General features: G+C 42.8%; 1 protein-coding gene across 4 annotated transcripts in view; it reads right to left on the bottom strand.

The window, feature by feature from the left end:
• Positions 1 to 19,823, bottom strand: part of IQCA1 (IQ motif containing with AAA domain 1) — a 180,046-nt gene that overhangs the window by 114,118 nt on the left and 46,105 nt on the right. The gene's annotated exons all lie outside the window — the stretch shown is intronic.

Below are 19,823 nucleotides of genomic sequence, written 5' to 3' on the forward strand. Positions count from 1 at the left end.
TTTAATAAAGCAGACTTTGAAATCTAATGTTGAGAATTTCGGAAGGGGTAGACAGATAGTATTCTTAAAAGAAATTGACTTTGACATGAATGTTATATTTATTGTACGTAAGACTACCTGCCAAGTTAGTTCCATTAATTCACAAAAGTACAGAATCTGAGGTTTAGAGGTGACCACCATGTTTAAAATGGCCCTTAAAAAACTGGTTCCCAAACTTTTGGCCTCAGAAGCCCTTTATATTCTTATTAATTTTTGAGGATCCCAAAGAGTTTTTGCTAGATGAGTTACAGCTATCAATAATTTACTGTGTTAAATATTAAATCTGGCTGGGCGCAGTGTTTCATGCCTATAATCCCAACACTTTGGAAGGCTGAGGTGGGAGGATCACTTGAGTCCAGGAATTTGAGGCTGAAGTGAGCCATGACTACACCAGTGCACTCCAGACTGGGTGATAGAACAAGATCCTATCTCCAAAATAAACAAATAATTAAAGCTTAGAAATTTATAAAATATATATTTTAGTTAATTTAAAAATAAAGTAAGCTCATTATATGTTAACATAAGTAACATTTTATGGATAATAAATATATTTTCCAAAACTAAAAGAAAAAACTAGCGAGAAGAGTGTCACAGCTTTGCATCTTTTCAAGTCTCTTTTGTGTCTGGCTGAATGGCAATCAGCCGGATGCTTATATCTGTTTCTGCACTCAGTCTGTGGAAATCTTTTGTTTTGGTTGAAGTATAGGAAGAAAATCTGGCCTCAAATGGAAGAGTACATAGAACAAGAAGAGGTATTTTAATAGCCCTTTTAGCTAACTGTGAATATTCTGCTTTGATACTACACCACAGCTTGACAACTGGTAGCTTCCTACAGGCTAGCTGTGATGTGGAATCTGAACCCATATCAATGAACTTTCCCCCTCTCTGTCACATGAAAATCCATGGATCTGTCTCGGGCCTGGAATAGACCTTTTACTCATGCATGATTTTTTGTCCTCAGGTCTCGGTCACTGGAAAACGATGCTTTGCAGAATTATGTGGGTGGAACCCACAGTTGATACATTTCATCATATTGAAAAGCACATTAATTAATAACACCACAGATCTTATAATGGAAGGTCTAAGTCATGGGAACCTCTCCAACTCACAGGAGTGAATACAAATTTTCCAAAATCATATTTTTTTCTGGAAGCCTCAAATTTTACCATTGGCAACAACTGTTGTTGATGGTTTGTTCTTCAGGTTCATCTGATTCACTTTTGAGGAAAAGTCTCCCCAAAACCCAAAGTCCAGAGTTTGTCAGTTATTTTCTCAAGGGAAAGATGATGTTCCATTAAGAAATGGCTGGTTCAGTCTGAGCCTTAACCCCCTCACAGGTGTTTCCTGGAGACAATCTTCACGTTTTGGTATGCAGCCGAAGGGATTTATAAGCACTGCTGATTTTGTCACATAGAACGTTAAAAAGCTATGTGTTTCAAGGGTCAAGTCTGAATAATATTATTTTTTACTGCATCCTCAAGAACGTTGTCAAATAAAATAAAAGTTGAAGGAAAAATAATAATTTTAAGTTGTGGGGTACATGAGCAGGATGTGAAGGTTTGTTACGTAGGTAGATGTGTGCCTTGGTGGTTTGCTGCACAGATCCACCCATCACCTTAGTATTAAGCCCAGAGTCCATTAGCTATTCTTCCTGATGCTCTCCCTCCCCCCAACACCCCTGCCCCAACAGGCCCTCCCCATGTGTCCACATATGTTGATCCCCCCATGTGTGTTGTTCCCCTCCATGTGTCTGTGGGGGACACAGGGTTCTCACTGTTCTCACTGTTCAGCTCCCACATATAAGTGAGAACATGCAGTGTTTGGTTTTCTGTTCCTGAATTAGTTTACTGAGGATAACGGCTTCCAGCTCCATCCATGTCCCTGCAAAGGACATGATCTCATTCCTTTAATATTCCATGGTGTATATGTACCACATTTTCTTTATCCAGTCTATTATTGATGGGCATTTGAGTTGATTCCATGTCTTTGCTATTGTGAAAGGTGCTGCAGTGAACATATGTATGCAGATATCTGTATAATAGAATTATTTTTACTCCTTTGGCTATATACCCAGTAATGGGATTGCTAGGTCAAATGGTATTTCTGCCTCTAGATCTTTGAGGAATCGTCACACTGTCTTCCATAATTTCCTTCCACATTCCCTTTTCTCTGCAACCTTGCCAGCACCTGTTGTTTCCAGACTCTTTTATAATCACCATTCTGACTGGCATGAGATGGTATCTCATTGTGATTTTGATTTGCATTTCTCCAGTGATCAGTGATGTTGAGCTTTTTTTGATATATTTGTTGGCCACATGAATTTTTTTTTTTTTGAGAAGTGTCTGTTCATGTCTTTTGCCCACTTTTTAATGGGGTTGCTTTTTTTCTTGTATATTTGTTTAAGCTCCTTGTAGACTCTGGATATTAGACCTTTGTCAGATATATAGATTGCAAAAATTTTCTCCCATTCTGTAGGTTGTCTGTTCACTCTGATGATAGTTTCTTCTGCTGTGCAGAAACTCTTTAGTTTAATTAGATCCCATTTGTCAATTTTTGCTTTTGTTGCAATCGCCTTTGGCGTTTTCATCATGAAATCTTTGCCTATGCCTATGTCTTGAATGGTATTGCCTAGATTAAATAAAATTATTTTTAAAGGCAGGTGTATGGCAGTGAAGTCTACAGTGACTTTACTGCTGGAGCTGCTGGCTTGATTCCCTGCTACTATTGTACCATTGGTGCCAATGTCAACAAACCAAAAATAGCAAGCAATGTCTTGGTATTCATTTGAAAGCAGTTTGGCTTTTGGATTCCCTGAACAGGTCTTGAAGGCCCCCAGGGGTCCTGGGACACACTTTGAGAGCCAGGCACCCTGGGGACCTGGGACACACTTTGAGAGCCATTCCCTTGGCCACTGTTTAAATGTTTCCCATGATGGTGAGCTCACTCCCCCGAGGTAGCCCATCCACTTCCGGATACTTTCTGACACTGAACTGTCATCTCACTCCCTGGACCACTGAGCTACCCTCTGGGGCCAAACAGAACCTGATTCTCTTTCTCTACACAGGAGTTACTTTGGTGGGATCACTCACTTATTCACTCCTCCATCCATCCAACCTTTCATTCATATAGTCAACCAACAAATATCTGTCTAGTCCCAACTAGATTCTAGATGCAGTGATGGGAGACAGAGATCTGACATTCAAAGATGGCAGAGGTTGCCCTCACGCAGCTCACATTCCACAATCATATGGCCAGTGAGGATATTGGGCCCCAGGTGGTGCTTGTCCACAAGACTCATGTCTGAAACCTTGTTAAACTGACCACGCTCCGCCACAGACCCGTGCATCGCCCAGCCTGGACGGGGCTTAGAGAGAAACCATGAATATATTAGGAGTCAAAATGACAGCACTGTTTTCTTCAGTCCCACTCACGTTATTCCTTCAATAACCACTTTTACAAGGAACCTCATTGCATAATTTTATTTTCGTACTGTAAAGCTTGAGTGTTTTTGAGGACTCAAAACAAACTTAGTGACATATGAAAAAGCAAAAAGAATTTACATACATCATTTCTAATGTGGAATTCTTAATTATGGAACACATCGACTGTCATACTAAGATTTAATAATATTACATTATCATGGTGCTTTTGGCAAAGATAATATTAAATATATTATTTATTTATTTAATTTTAGACAGAGTCTTGCTCTGTTGCCCAGGCTGGAGTGCAGTGGCGCAATATTGGCTCACGGCAACCTCTGCCTTCTGGGTTCAAATGATTCTCATGCCTCAGCCTCCCGAGTAGCTGGGACTACAGGTATGCACCACCATGCTTGACTAATTTTTTTTTTTTTTTTTTTTTTGTATTTTTGGTAGAGATAGGGCTTCACCATGCTGGCCAGGCTGGTCTGAAACTCCCGCCCTCAGGTGATCCGCCTACCCCAGCCTCCCAAAGTGCTGGGATTATGGGTGTGAGCCACTCTGCCTGGGCTATTTTTAATAGATGGACATATTTAGTTTTCCTTTGTCATGTTAGTTTATATAATTAGTCATAATCTGAAATTTAATTAGTCTTATCCTTAAAGAATGAAAAAAACTGTTGTAGGGTACACATTAAAAATATAAAATTTGTATCTAGAAAGTGACAATGTGCCTGATAGCTCTTATCACACATACACAGACACACCCACACATGCTTGTGCAAACAGACGGGTGTACACTATCCCTTTCTTGCTCACTGCACTCCGTCTGTCCCTCCCGTGGGAGGCTAGGAGGCCTCTGTTCCCACAGAGCTTGGACCCCTGCTGTGCAATACTCCCAGGGTCCCCTGGCTTTGCACTGACTGTCTCTTCTTGGCCCCTTCCCTGTGACTTGGCCACTTAAAGCATGTTAAGAGAGACAGTTATGAGTTCTATTTTATATTCCTGAGACTTTACCCCCTTGGCTGTTGGATTTCTCCCTCCCCCGATTTTCAGCTGTGTCCTGGGGCACAAACAGGAACTCATCCTGACACATCCCGACTGAGCCTCCTCAGAATCAAGGCACAGTCGGTCCCGCTCCTGTTGTTAATCTTAAGGAAGCTGCGAGGTGATGAGTGCTTTATGCTTTGGGCTCAGCACGCTGCACGAGGTGTAAAACCTTCAGAGGGGAGAGGGCAGATGATCACAGACCAGTGAACGGAAAATATTTGGCTCCCATGATGTTTCTGGTGCAAACAGATGGAGTCCGAGGCACTGACTGACTGCAGGTGACAGCCCATCTGGGGACTTCCCCAGGAGTAACTCAGGACCCCAAATTACAGGGCGTCAGAAGACGGTTCTCTTGGTTAAAAGTGGAAACCAAAGTCTCTGCTTTTTGTGGAACCTGATTCCTCTGAGCCACCCTCTTGCCCTAATGGGCACTTACCCTGCCTTTGTTTTCTCAGGGTCTCAGGCCCCTGGAGAGGCACAGGCTGTCCTTTGGATGCTTGGACACACATGTTCACCAACCGTGGTGCCTGGGACCCACAGGCCGAATGCCTGGAAAACCCTCTTCTGTGCTTAGGGCTGCCACATGGTGTGGGCACCCACAGCATTCAAACAACTGGAATCGCAAAATGCTGGGCTCTAGGCCCTGGACAGGCACTGCCAGCCACACACTCCTCAGGCCTCAGGCACTGTCTGCCCATGTGTCCCAGGGAGAGGGCAGAGGGGAGCCACCACCTTCAAGAGCCGATTTGTCCACCTCGGACCTGTCTTGCCACTTCCCCTGACTGCGGCTGCTGGGCATGGGGTCTCGGGCCCTTGGTATCTCCCACCTTGTGCTCCTGGGGACCCTCTCCTCCTTCTGTGCCTCATCCCAATCAGACACTCCCCCGTAGATCCGCAGGACGCTCAGGTCTCACTCATTTAACAAACACGCAGCTTCCTGAGCTCCCAGCCTCCTCCAGTGACTCTCTCATCTCTGTCTCCTTCCCAGCCTGGCTCTTCAAGAACTCTTCATGGGACCTGTCTCCATTAAAGTAGCTCTCACAAGGGATGATGGGCTGTGCTGCATTCCCCGCCCCCTCATAGTCACATGCAGATGTCCAAGCTGCCAATACCTCAGGATGCGACCAGGTTGGAAACAGAATCACTGCAGAAGGAACTGGCAGAGACGCGGTCAAGCTGGAGTAGGAGGGCCCCATCCAGTAGGGCTGGTGTCCTCATGAGAAGAAGAAATAAAGGGAAGATGCTGTGAAGAGACACTGGGAGCTGGCGAGGAGAGAGACCTGGACAGAAAGGTCCCTGGTGCCAGAAAGGTTGGGGGCCACTGTGTTACAGATTTCCTTATCTCCTCCATGACAGCATCAGCCACATGATGGGACTTACGTTTTAAGAGGATCACTCCTACAGAGGAGTGTAATTCCTAAGAAAGGCACCAGCATTCACTTGTAGGTGACCAAATGTTGACTAATGGTTCGGAAATACCTGAGAAACCTACAACGGTCTTACCAAATCAGCATCCACTTCCCGCACTTTGTGTTCCTGGGTGACCTTTGCCTTTCTGGTTTCTCCTCTTCTGTTTTGTTCTGTAGATTTGGGTGAAATGAGAGAGTCCTCACACAGATAGTCCAGGTTATATTTTTCATGTGACCACGTGATGAGTTCCATTTTCTGCATCGCTGGTTCCATTTGGTGGTTTGGATGCCCAATCGAGGAGTCGGCTTGGACCTTGCCTGTTGCGGCAATCTGAGAGCAAATGAAAGCTGGCCAGGGGAGGGTGGGGGAGGGCGGATTCAGGAATGACATTGTAGCACATGCTGCACGTCAACTTTGTAAATCAGCAAAACAGTTTGGAGATAATCAAGTGGCTTTGGAATTAAGATTCGAAGTATAATTGAGGGAAAGCTGCAATTTAAATAATTATTATGCACAAAAGCAGCATATTTAACACAATGATTTTGCAGAGAATTTTGTGTTAAAATTGTTTTAATTAGGAAAGATCTCTGCATCTATTAAAATACTTTACAAACTGCAAAGAAAAACTGAGATAATCATCCCCTCAAAGCTTAACCTCCCCCTTTTTCTCCACCCCAAAGATACACACCTCAGTAAGACCATTGGCTGGAAGATGAGAGGGAAATTATTTTATTTGATCAAAAAACTTATACTATACAACATAACTAGGGGGGACCTCTCTGATATGATGGCATTTGAGCAAAACCTTAAAGCAAGTGAAGGAATGTGCCACTTGGTATATTTTTAATTATTTACTTATTTTTGAGACAGAGTCTCACTCACTCTGTCGCCCGGGCTGGAATGCAGAGGCGATTCTCCTGCCTCAGCCTCCTGAGTAGCTGGGACTACAGGTGCACATCACCATGCCTGGCTAATTTTTGTATTTTTAGTAGATACGGGGTCTCACCATGTTGCCCAGGCTGGTCTCGAACTCCTGAGCTCCAGTGATCTGCCTGCCTTGGCCTCCCAAATTGCTGGAATTACAGGCATGAGCCACCATGCCTGGCTGTATTTATTATTATTATTTTTTAGTCAAGGACACAGGCTCTGAGGAGGAGGCCTCCAGAGGGCCCAAGGTGCAGCCAGGAGAGCAGAGCAGCTGTAAGGCGGCGGGACAAGGCCGGGGGTCGGGGCAGAAACTATCACGCAGACGCAGACTGTTGTTAAGTGGGGGAGCCACGGAATTTCATGTCTAGACCAGGGCACCTTTAAGAATGACAGAGGGCGCTGTTAGTTTTTTATTTTTTATTTTTTTCTGAGATGGAGTCTCGCTCTGTCACCCAGGCTGGAGTGCAGTGGTGCGATCCCGGCTCACTGCAACCTCTGCCTCCCGGGTTCAAACGATTCTCCTACCTCAGCCTCCCGAGTAGCTGGGATTATAGGCGCGTGCCATCACGCCTGGCAAATTTTTGTGTTTTTAGTAGAGATGGGGTTTCACCATGTTGGCCAAGCTGGTCTTGAACTCCTGACCTCAGATGATCTGCCTGCCTCGGCCTCCCAAAGTGCTGAGATTACAGGCATGAGCCACTACACCCACTGGGTGCTGTTATTAATCAAACATAAACTGGGCCTGACACTAGTAAACTGGGACATAGATGAACCTAACCGTATGGGCACTGGTTTCATTCTGAGCGAGAGAACTGGGAACTCTGAGCCAAGACATGGCATGACATGTCTTCTGTTTTAAAAGGATCACTCTGCTGTAGGAGGCACCTGCCCAAGGCACCATTCTGTCATGAAGCCAGGGCCAGCCAGACCTGCCCACTCTCTCGCCTCCGCCTCCGCAATACTTTATTTTGTCCACGGGGTGTTTGCCTGGCAGCCGAGTGACTCAGGCCGTGTTGCTGCCATTTCCTTATCGTACCTGGAAGGTTTTCCACCCGAGCCCCACAGTCCGGAGGCGGGGGCTGGGACTCCCTTGGGGCAGAGAAATCTCCTTTGCACTGTCGGAGGCTGTGTGCCTGCCTTGCTGGCCTGGCTAGATCTGTGGCACACTACTCTATTCAATTCATGTCAGTTTAGTTTATGGCTTTACAGGCATCTCTGCTAGCCCCGCAGCAATCTGTTCTGAAAATCAGGTGCTCTGTGCAGGCAACACTCTCTTGGAGGCCTATTTCTCATTATTTTAAATGGGAAAATTTAGACGCCTTACATGTTAACCACCTCCCCTCCCCAGCTAGTGTTTTGCCAGATGATGGAAGCACACTGGGCAAAGCCTGCTCATTTCCTAAAATAATAAGAGGAAAAACCAGGCTGTGAAAAGACATGAGTTGCCACTTTGCTTTTGGTTGAAAGAAAAAGGGACAGAAGGAGAAACCCCTATGTGTGTATTTACAGTTGCAGGTGCTCAGAGACAGGTGAGAAGCTGTCCACCTGGATTAGCTTGGAGGCATGCGGCTGGAGGGAGGAAGACTGCCAATTTAAAAAACATATATTTCAGTATTATTGTCCTTGCTACAGCAAATAGGAACTATGTAATTAAATAAAACAATAGAATGGTTTATAATAAAAATAAATATCATGTTTGGCTTTATGTCTTAGTTTTAGAGTTTGATTATTGACTTTATAATTTTTACAATGGAATGCGTCCAATTTTCTTTGAAAATATTTTTGTTTCTAGAGTTAGGAAATTGTGACCTGTCTTTAGGGGAGTTACATTCTCTATTTGGCTTTCTTTTTTCTTTTCTTTTCTTTCTTTTTTTTTTTTTTTTGAGACACGGTCTCGCTCTGTTGCCCAGGCTGGAGTGCAGTGGCGCAATCTCGGCTCACTGCAACCTCCACCTCCGGGGTTCAAGTGATTCTTCTGGGTCAGCCTCCCGAGTACCTGGGACTACAGGTGTGTGCCACCACACCCAGCTAATTTTTGTATTTTTAGGAGAGATGGGGTTTTACCATGTTGGTCAGGATGGTCTAGATCTCTTGACCTCGTGACTCACCCGCCTCAGCCTCCCAAAGTGCTGGGATTATAGGCGTGAGCCACCATGCCCGGCCTATTCAGCTTTCTACTATTTGTTGGCTTTAACAATTAAAGCAATCTAGTTACTGCAACTCTGTTATTTTCCATTCTTACTACGTTTTTAACCTTCATTTATCATACATTACTCATTTCCATCGATTTCTGTCAGCTCCTGGGCTCTCCACTTTGTCTGATGTATGTTTATGCTTTTGTATCAGTGTGATGCATTTACCTTGTTTTTGTTTATAATAAAGTTGACTATCCAGTGCCATTTGTCCTTCCTTATTGTAATCCTAATGACTTTAACAATTATGTTTTCAAGTTCAATAAATAATCCTGTTGGGATTTTAATTGAAATTGCGTTATCTCTATAAATTACCTAGAGCAGATTTATCATCTTTCCATTTAACCAGAAACATAGTCCATTTCTCCATTTATTCAAGTCTTTCCTCATTTCTTCCTCTTAACACTCATAGACTTCAATTTTCATAAGGTTCTTATACTTTTCTTCCATATTTAGCACATCCTTGATTGTTAAAAATACATTTTGCCACTTTCTTTAAAGTATTCATTTTTATTTCCTTTTCATGTCATTGTATTATCAATAATTTATATTATGGCACTAATTATATTAGGGGCAAAGGTCATCTACATTGTCCTTTCCTTTCCTGGGAAGACCTATAGTATTTCTCCATTAAGCTGTCTTGTTTAAAAATTATATAAAAAAGTATAGCTGTCTTGTTTAAAATAAAACAAAAACACTTTATATCTATCTATATATATAGATATATATGAGTATAGCTGCCTTGTTTAAAAAATACTTGGTTTTTCATTCATTCCTTCATAACATCCCTATAGACTATTTTTTGCCAGATACTGTTCCGGGAAAAGGCAGTGAACAGAAGACATAAAAATCTCTGTCTTAATCGAGCTTACATTTTATTATACTGTGAATTAATCTTTTCTATTTAAAAATTTTAAAAATAAGATGAGTAATTTTATCAAATGCCTTTTATGTATGAACTTAAAATGATAAGGCTCACAGATGGGGAACCCAGTGGAGCCCACTGGCCAAGGACGCCATGCTGTGGGTGTGAAGGCTCCAATCAGAAACTTTAAAATAAAGCTTTACACCCGATAAAGAAGCAGTTGGGAGGCTAGATGTATAATGAAAATTGTATTTTACTGGAAAGGAAGCAGCCCAGGGCAGCTGCCATTGATTAGTTAGCTGTGCGATTTGGGCAAATCATCGTATCACGGTGGGAACTTGGTTAGTTTTCCTCTCTGCAGAATGGTGCAATTGAACTAGCTTTATTCATTTAGTTATTTAAAAATAAGTATGTATGCCTAGTAGACAATTTCCACAGTTCCTTTCAGCTCTGGAAACTCTTTGACTTACATGTGTCAAATGCTGGGGAGGGCATTGTTAATTTTTTACATAATTTATTCCATGATTAATGTTACTTTCTTAATAGAAACACATTCAACATAGCCATCTGCCTTTACATTCTTTTATTTGCAAAAGCTGGATAAGAGAAACACGTATGCCTGCTATCTTTCAGTTAGCAAATGTGAGGTATGGAGCATTTGGTCAAGTTAAGGCCTATTAAAAATTTATGCATATTGTCAAAAATTCTTGCACAAATGTGAAAATGACCATCTCTGGAGTTTGCAGTGATTTAGAAAGCAGAGCTACTACAATGATCAATCTTTCCCCCGAGGTCCAACACTGAGCTTCAATGGGCCTCACCATTTCAGACTCACAGGACAGAGATTTATCTGTGTTTCATCAAGTATGAAAAATATGTGGATGGAGGGGTTTCCAGCCGGTCCCCCCCAAGTCATCCAGCCACCTCCATTAATGTCAGCAGGCTCATAAATTTTTCCTGCGTTCTAAAGAAAGCAGCTTGTGCCACTGCACAGAAGCCTCCAAAGGTGGCAGTTGCTGCCTATAAATTCACTTACACTCAATAAAGGCAATTGACTGCACATGGACTTGATTACCATGGCCCTCCTTGGGAAACTGAGGGGCTCACTATTTCTCAAAGGAGGGGAGGAAAAAGTGTTATGCGAAGCAAGGCAACCTCTTAGCAGCACCTTACAAAATCTGATTTATTCACTGATGTTTCTACTTATTACTGGGATAGTCTTAGCAGTTATCACTCAAGACCGAAGCGTCCTTCTTGATTGGAAAGTATTATCTCAAATTCTCCTCAGGCTTGAATCCTACAGGAACCTCCCCATCCAACTTCCTTTTTTTTTTTTTAAATTTTATTAAAAGGAACAATATATTACTCAGCACACAATTGGCTATTTCGGTTCTGGTTACTCTTCTACTCAGAAAATGGGATGCATGCTTTATTTTCACCTTTCTTCAATATTTACTTGTGTAGAAAAATGAATACCCAGAGAAGAAGAGAGTACCTTAGGAAGAGATGGAAAGATTTTCCCATTAAAGGCACTGTCATCCCTTTCTCTTCACTGACCCATCATTCAAAACCTGCGCCATCATTCACCCAGCAACCCCTCCTCATTGATAGGAGCAGGTCATTCCCTTTTCTAACTCAGGAATCCAGAAAGCTTAGGAAAACAGACATAGGAGAAAGGTTAGCAAAATGTTCAGTCATTTACATTTGAATTCACTTCTTATGTACTACTTTTGAAAAGAAGTAATCTTTTACAAGTAGCAACAAGAGTGAGTTGAAGAAAAGGACAACTTTAGGGTCTAGAGGCAAACTCTGAAGATCCCCCAGCCTTATTTGATCAAGTGCTAAATGAATATCTATCACATTTATGAAACACAAAGGCCTGATTGTTTCTGCTCAAAGCAATACATACATGTTGACATCCATCTCCAAACGACACAGAAATTAAGAGCGTGCTAGAACAAACCGAATGGCTCTATACCCAAAGAACAGCTCTGTCCTCTGCTGCAGATGCGTTAAGTACCGTAAAGAATATGACTCCCAAGTCCTCTTACTTCCCCAGCTACGGTGACTGCAGCAGAGATGCAGTAGATTTGAGGTCCTCCACTTTCCCAGGATAGCACCAATTTTAATTTTTTTTTTTTTTTTTTGAGATGGAGTCTCACTCTGTCGCCCAGGCTGGAGTGCAGTGGTGCAATCTCAGCTCACTGCAACCTCCACCTCCTGGGTTCAAGCGATTCTCCTGCCAAAGCCTCCTTAGTAGCTGGGATTACAGGTGCCTGCCACCATGCCTGGCTAATTTTTTGTATTTTTAGTAGAGACGGGGGTTTCATCATGTTGGCCAGGCTGGTCTCGAACTCCTGACCACAGGTGATCCACCCGTCTTGGCCTCCCAAAGTGCTGGGATTTCAGGCATGAGCCACCGTGCCCGGCCCAGTTTTAATATTTTTAGTGGTGTCCTTCCCCTCTTTAGTGTGATTCTCTGCCCTGGATGGCATGCAGAGGGCAGCAGTGACTGCTTAGCCCATGGGTTCTTCAGGTCATGCCCCATCAGCAGCAGTGGGGAGCTCGCTTATCACTTGCATTCCAGTGGGATGGACAGAAAAGCACAATAGAGGGTATGCTGGACCCAAGGGTGCAACCTGGGACAGCCTGCGGGCCCATAAAAAGAAAATCCATTCAGCGCATTTGCCAAAGAGCCCCGAATCTGTCTTTCATCATGACTTGGTGCCCGGATAAACCAAGAGAGCCTAGAGCTGCTGGATGTTCTTAACTTGATTTACTGTGACAACCGACATCAAAACCTGTAATTTCACGCGAGCTGTGCACCTGTCCCTAAGGCCTCAGTGAATAATGCCTGGACCTTAAGTTCTCATCCCACCTCTTTCTCCGTTCAACCTAATATGTTTTCCACCAAAGCAAACAGTAGAAAAAGTTATTTTCCTTCTCATATGAGTAACCTACAGATGGTTCACATCTCCACAGATCACAGCTGCTTCTGAGAATTTACTAAAAATATAATTACACAAGGAATTCAAAATAATGAGCCTCTAACTCACCTCTTTGCATGTGACCATCAGTCTCCCTCTGCCTTTCTAAAACCTCTTTTTTTCATGCTGAAAGTAATTCATGCTCCATGCAGAAAACTTGGACTATAAAGGGAAAGAATACATACAGCCATGGTCCTCAGACGATATCCATTGTGAACCTTCAGGTGGTCTCCTTTGATGTCCTTAGAAGTCCTCAGAGAGAACAATTCTGAACTTTCTCTTGAGAAACAATTCTAGTTTTACACAATGCTCGTGTTTCAAAAAGTCTTTACTCACCCAGATTGTAGTTCTCAATCTGCCAGTAACTAGGCAGGTTTTTAGCCAAGTTATCTGACTTTTCTGAGTCTGCTTTGTCGTCTGTAAAATAATTGGGGCAAGCCACAGCCAGCTTTCTCAAATCCCGCGATTCTTCTCCTTCTCTCTTTCTCCCCTCCTCCATCTTTTTCTCTTTTCCTTTTAACTACACAGAACCATCACTATGCTCTGCATGAAGATGCTAAGAAGTAGGAGAGAGGCAATTACGAGTTAGGAAAGACCCGGGTTCCCAGGTGGCACACAGTGAGCCGCGTGACTTTGTGCAACCACCATCTGTTTCCAACAAAATGACGCTGACCACCCACCACTCCTCTGCACCACGTGGCTGAGGACATTCGTGCTGGCATGTTCGGAAGGAGGAGACCTACTTGGTGTTGTGGGAATCAGAAACCTGAATATGAATTCCAGCCTCGCCTATTATGAGCCATGAGCCCTGAGAAAGCCACTGAGCATGTCTAAGCCTTGGGTTCCCATGACAGCTTCCTGGGGCAGCCCCTGGTGCTGTGCCCTTGCCTGGCAGGAGCAGTAGAGAAATGCAAGTTCATCTGAGAGAAAGGACCAGCTTTTAAAGTCGTGACTAGTGATGGGAGGTGCTGCAGTCCTGAGAGCTCGGAGATACTAGCAGTGAGAGCATCAGGCTGGAGTGGAGGCAGGAACGTGAAGACGCGACATTCTGTCCATTGCCCGAAGCTCTCTGGACAGCAAGTATGGTCGCTCTCGCTATTTGTGGATTAGCTCTCAAATTCGACTGGCATCTACTGGGAAGATGACAGACAAGGAATCTGGAGGTCTCCCCAGGTCCCGCAAGCCTTCGAACGACAAAGCTGAACTCGCAGAACTGTACACTGAAAGGGGAGAATTTTACTGCATTTAAGCTGTATCTTAATTTTTAAAATGAAAACAAAAAAAATAACGAAGCATTTCAAGAGCTCCTCCAGAAAGAATGTGCATTTGCTGGCAATCTGGAGGCATGGTGCTCACCTGCCCTGGAGACTCAAGCACATTGCGTGCCATTTTTTTAAAATTTTTAGTTTGTCTGCCCTGTTATTATCCCCTCAGCTGAATGCCCACCCCCACCACTGGCAGCCCTTGCTCTCCGCGCCTCCACCACCAGCCAGCCTCTCCTTTTGTAGGTCGGCAATGCAGTCAAAATGCTGCATTGCCTTTTGCACAGCATTTTGACTGTGGGAGCCACAGAAGCTGTGTACAGCTGTGAATACAAAGGCCCCAGACTCCAGAATAAAAATATGGGGTACTATGGATATGGGAAACATCCAAATTGCAAGTCATTTATCTGAGAATCTGATGGACTTCCTATAGGTTTAACATGATTACTGAGGGTGTATCTTGTGCCACATATTGTTCTAAGGGCTTTATACTTACAAATCTATATTACTCTACCTATGAGGTAGGTACTATTACTACCCCTACCTCATTTTTAAGATGAGGAAACAGAGGCACAGAGAGGTTAAGAAACTGGCTCAAGGTCACACAGCCTGCAAGTGATAGAGCCAGGATTTGAACCCAGGCAGTCTGTCTCTAGGGCCTCTGCTCCTCTGCACGTGTGTGGCATTTGCAATGCATTTGTTGATTAGAGATGCAGAAGACACCATCACATCAGAAGACTGAAAGCAGTGGCTGGTCTACACCCTCAATCAGGCTCACCTGCTGAGGACCCTGATAACCTCAAGCCCCTGAGTTTTCCCAGGCCACCCCACTTCTGACTGATTATGTGTTGGCTTAAAAGATGGAATGTGGCTACCTAATTTACATCACTTTCAGATTCCTCAAGCTTACGTGAGTTAAAAGGAGTCTGCTAAATTCAGACTAGCAATGCCCCCCGGCCACTGCCAGAGCTGGCACCTGATGGGAGTGGGGTAGAGGGTGGGTGTTTACCTCCCTCTGCACTGAAGAATGAGCTGGATGTCAGGCATATTTTCAACAAATTAAGTAACAAGCGTAGGTGGCGGAGAAATGGCAATGCTCCACGATGGTGCAATTTGGAATTTTCAATTGGAAAGATCCTGAGGCCTAGAATCAGTCCCAGGGTCCAGAGATGACAGCCACTCAGGTGGCTCCAAAGCCCGTGGGGAGATGAGGAGAGGCTGCTGCATCTTCAGTGGCAGGAGCCCGCAGTCCCAAGGCTGGCTGTGGGCCACGCAGCCCACCTGGGCTTCAGGCTTCTCTGTTATCACACCAAGGGGCTGGATGAAGTTACAGCCAAGACCCCTTTACGATACTTTAACATGAAGCTTATTGATACATCCTGAGACCTAGACGGCAGTTCAAGCCGTGAGAAATACCAATCAGAGCAAGATGTTTTCTGACAACAAGTGTACCCATGACTGCTTTGTCCAATATGGGAGCCACTAGCAACAAGGGGCCATCTAAGCTTAAACTAAAATGAAATAAGATGAAATGAAATTAAAAATTCAGATCCTCAGTCACCCCAGCCACCTTTCAAGTGTTCAGTAGCCACATGTGGCCAGAGGCTACCACACCAGACAGTGCACATCAAACACGTTTCCATCACTGCAAAGTCCTATTGCACAGCCCTGGTCTGGACAAATACAAACGTCTATAATTTCTTCCTTCATTATGAACGCTATTCATGAATGAAAGCGATTATGGCGCTCATCTCATAGAGCTGTTGAGAGTTGTAGTAGACACTGAATAATGATCCCTAAAGATACTGAGTGCTAATCCCCAGGGTCTGTAAATGGTATCATATACGGAAAAAGGGGTTTTGTAGGCGTGATTAAGACCCATGAGAGGGGGAGATGATTGTGGATTAGCCAAGTATGTCCTAAATGCAGTCCTAAGTGTCCTATAAGAGAGAGGTAGAAGGAGATTAGACGCACATAGAAGAGGACAAGGTGATGTGACCACAGAAGCAGAGAACAGAGCGATGTGGCCACAAGCCAAGGAATGCTGGAAGCTCCCAGAAGCTGGCAGAGGCAAGGAAGGAAGCTTCTGGAGGGAGTACAGCCCTGCCAGCACCTTGATGTCAGTCTCCTGACCTGTGAACTGGGAGAAAATAAATTTCTATTGTTTTAAGCCACCAAGTTTGTGGTCATTTGTTACAATTCAATAGCAAACCAATAATAGAGTTAAATTAGTTAATGTATAAAGCACTTCAAATTCCTGGTATAGAATTATAGAATGAGTGCTCAGTAATTGTGAGTCTCTATTATTATTATTATTATTGTTGAATACACATCTAACGTGTCCAACCACCAAAATGGTTCTAATTACAAAGGAGGCCAGGGGCAGGGTACAGGGAAGGAGCCCACACTTGAGTTGTGACTCTGGGAGTAGGAGGTAGGGCCGAAGGTTTAAGTAGAGGGCATCAGTGTTTGCTTGATGAACAACTAAAGCACCTCTAAACCCAAATCATGTTCCTTAAATTGCAATATTTGACAAAAATCGCTATTTCAAATCGTTCATCCAGTACAAAGAAAAATAAACACAACTATCACACAATCTAGAAAATTCTAGGCCTGTAGAGCTTAAGTGTGAAGCAAGAGAAAACACACCAGAGTGGGGGCAGGAAGTAAAATCCAAGTGAATTAACTAAAAAACTACAAGAACTAATGTGAGAATTCACTTAGGGATGCACAAACTATATACAAGTATGCAACCAATAATAAGGAAAATATTTGAAGAAAACCTCATTCAAAACAGAAAATGTACATATAAAATGCATAACCCCAATAAGTAATTTGTGGGGCCCAAGTATTTTATTGGCATCACCTCATTTGACCCCACAGCATCAGAGAAGTGATGCCCAGGTGCTCCCAGCCAGCAAGGGGGCATTCGCTGGCAGAAAATGGGCAATGGGCTGCTGGGGACAGTATCATTTTTCTTACTGTTGCTTTCTTTCTCTCTCTTTCTGGCTTTCCTATAAGTCAGTTAAAAAAAAAAGGCCAGGCATGGTGGCTTACGCCTGTAATCCCAGCACTTTGGGAGGCCGAGGCAGATGGATTACCTGAGGTCAGGAGTTTGAGACCAGCCTGGCCAACATGGTGAAACCCTGTCTCTACTAAAAATACAAAAATTAGCTGGGCATGGTGGCGGGTGCCTGTAATCCTGGCTACTCAGGAAGCTGAAGCAAGAGAATTTCTTGAACCCAGGAGTTGGAGGTTGTAGTCAGCCGAGATCGCACCGTCGCACTCCAGCCTGGGCGACAGAGCAAGACTGAGGCTCAAAAAACAAAAAAAGGCAAATGATAAACTGAGAAGTCACTATTGCAATAATTCAAAAAGCTTTAGCATCTGTAATACATATATAACTACACTTTAGAGATCACTTAAAGAAAAGAAAAAAACACCCAAAAGGGAAGCAGATAAATGACTGGGCATTTTACAATGCTTGCAACGAAGAAACCAAAAGATTATTTAACCTCCCTATTAATACAACACATACAAATTAAAAGATGACTGAGAAACCATTTTTCTTTTATCAATTTGGTAAAATATTTAAAAAGATCATAATCAATTAATTAACTAGTGCATCCATGCAATCGAAAGTGAGGCCATCAAAACAAAGATAGTTTTCCTTGGATGAATATTTTAAGGACAAGCGAAATCTCAATGTTAAATTTTTACAAATTGGAGAAAGAATTCCTAAAACTGTAATTAAAATATATATATGTGTATATATATATATATGAGAGAAAAGGACTGGAAGGAAATTTATCAAAAAATTTCATGGTAGCTATCTCTATATCCTCACAGATGATTTTAATTTTCCTCTTTAAGCTCTATCTTGCAAATGTTCTACAAGGAACATTACTTTTAACATTGGGAAAAAAACTTCATATACAATAACGTAAGAATTGACTTAAAAAACAACCCCTTATGACAACTATAAGTGCTGACTCAATGAGATAAGCATAAGGATTCCAAATCGTGGGAATGCATATTAAGTGCAACTTTTAAGAATTTGTTGAGCCATCATTGTGTGTCCTATTGGAATTTATCCTGAGGACTGACCGTGTTTCATGTTTCAAAAAACAATATTTGCTTTTTATTTGCCTTTGATTTAAAAAAGCAAGGAAACGGATTTTATCAAAGTCAATCAGATAAGTGTAATCCAATTAAGGAAAATAAATTCACCCTTGACCTTCCATTACTTCAAAAAGAGGCATTTTTACATCTTTGTGAAGTCTGCACAGCACACCCACGAGGATGACTCTAACTGGACTCCAAACTGTCAGGTCAAGGACACCAGATAAAGTGTTCTCAAGGGACAGGCCAGTGAGGGCTGGATCTTCAAAGGGCGTCCATAAACCCTGGGACAACTGAGAACGTGCTCCCAGGATGATATCCAGAGCTGCTCCTGTCTCCCATGACCCTGCCAGGACCTCAGGTGGGGAAGCAACTCACATCCACGGCCAGCCCCGTCTCCTTGCCCTTTTGTCAAAAGATGGTTGCCACGGGTGCCCAAGGTATTATACTCATTGATGTTTCTAAAATCAGGGTGTCTTAAAAATGTAAAATCAACCCAAATAGATGGCCTTTCTTTGTCCTCATATTTTTTAATGAGGGTTTCTATTATAAAAATAACACTTATTTTCTCTACTTTTAACAGTACAGAAAAATATGAAACAAAAAGTAACCCCACCACTCTAGCGGCTAGAAGTAGCCATGCTGACAGTTTCTAGTGTATCCTTCCTGAAATTTCCATCCATCTGCAAATACATATTTATTTTATTTATTTATTTTTTGAGACAGAGTCTCACTCTGTCTTCCAGGAGGGAATACAGTGGTGAATTCTCGGCTCACTGTAACCCCCACCTCCCAGGTTCAAGCAATCCTCTCGCCTCAACCTCCCGAGTAGCTGGGATTACAGGCATCCGCCACCATGCCAAGCTAATTTTTGTATTTTTAGTAGAGACGGGGTTTCACCATGTTGGCCCAGGCTGGTCTCGAACTCCTGACCTCAGGTGATCTGCCTGCCTCAACCTCTCAAAGTATAGGGATTACAGGTGTGAGCCACCGTGCCTGGACTGCAAACATAGATTTAATAAGTTAAATGTGTTTGTGAATATATACAATACATATATTTTAGCATATTTGGGGTTACAGTTGTACATAGTGCTTTCAACTTGGTTTTGCCACTTAATAATAAATTAGATTTTACCCTGTCTATATGAAACTAAAGAATCATTTCATTTACAGAAAATATATTTTTGAATACCTATTCTCTGACACATGAGAAAATGGGGAAAGTTCCGGATAAGGGAAATTCATGAACATTTAGCACAGCATATAATCCTTGTTAATTATGGAAAGGAAAGTTTTAGGTGTAAACCAAAGTGATTTAATCAGAAGATTTAATTCTTTTGAAACAATGCCTTTCTACCTGCATTTCCATGATTGCAACTGCACAAAATCATCCCAAGTATATTTTCTCCAGACCCAATTATGTAATTGAATAAGAATGAAAAACTGTAATACCATTGGCTTGCACCATTTACTGCTTATTCATGAAATTTATATACCAGTTTCATCCTAGTACCAGGCACAGTCTTAATGGGACTTGCAGTTTACATGAGA

Source organism: Gorilla gorilla, chromosome 11, assembly GCF_029281585.2.
Source record: "Gorilla gorilla gorilla isolate KB3781 chromosome 11, NHGRI_mGorGor1-v2.1_pri, whole genome shotgun sequence".
Taxonomy (NCBI): Eukaryota; Metazoa; Chordata; class Mammalia; order Primates; family Hominidae; genus Gorilla; species Gorilla gorilla.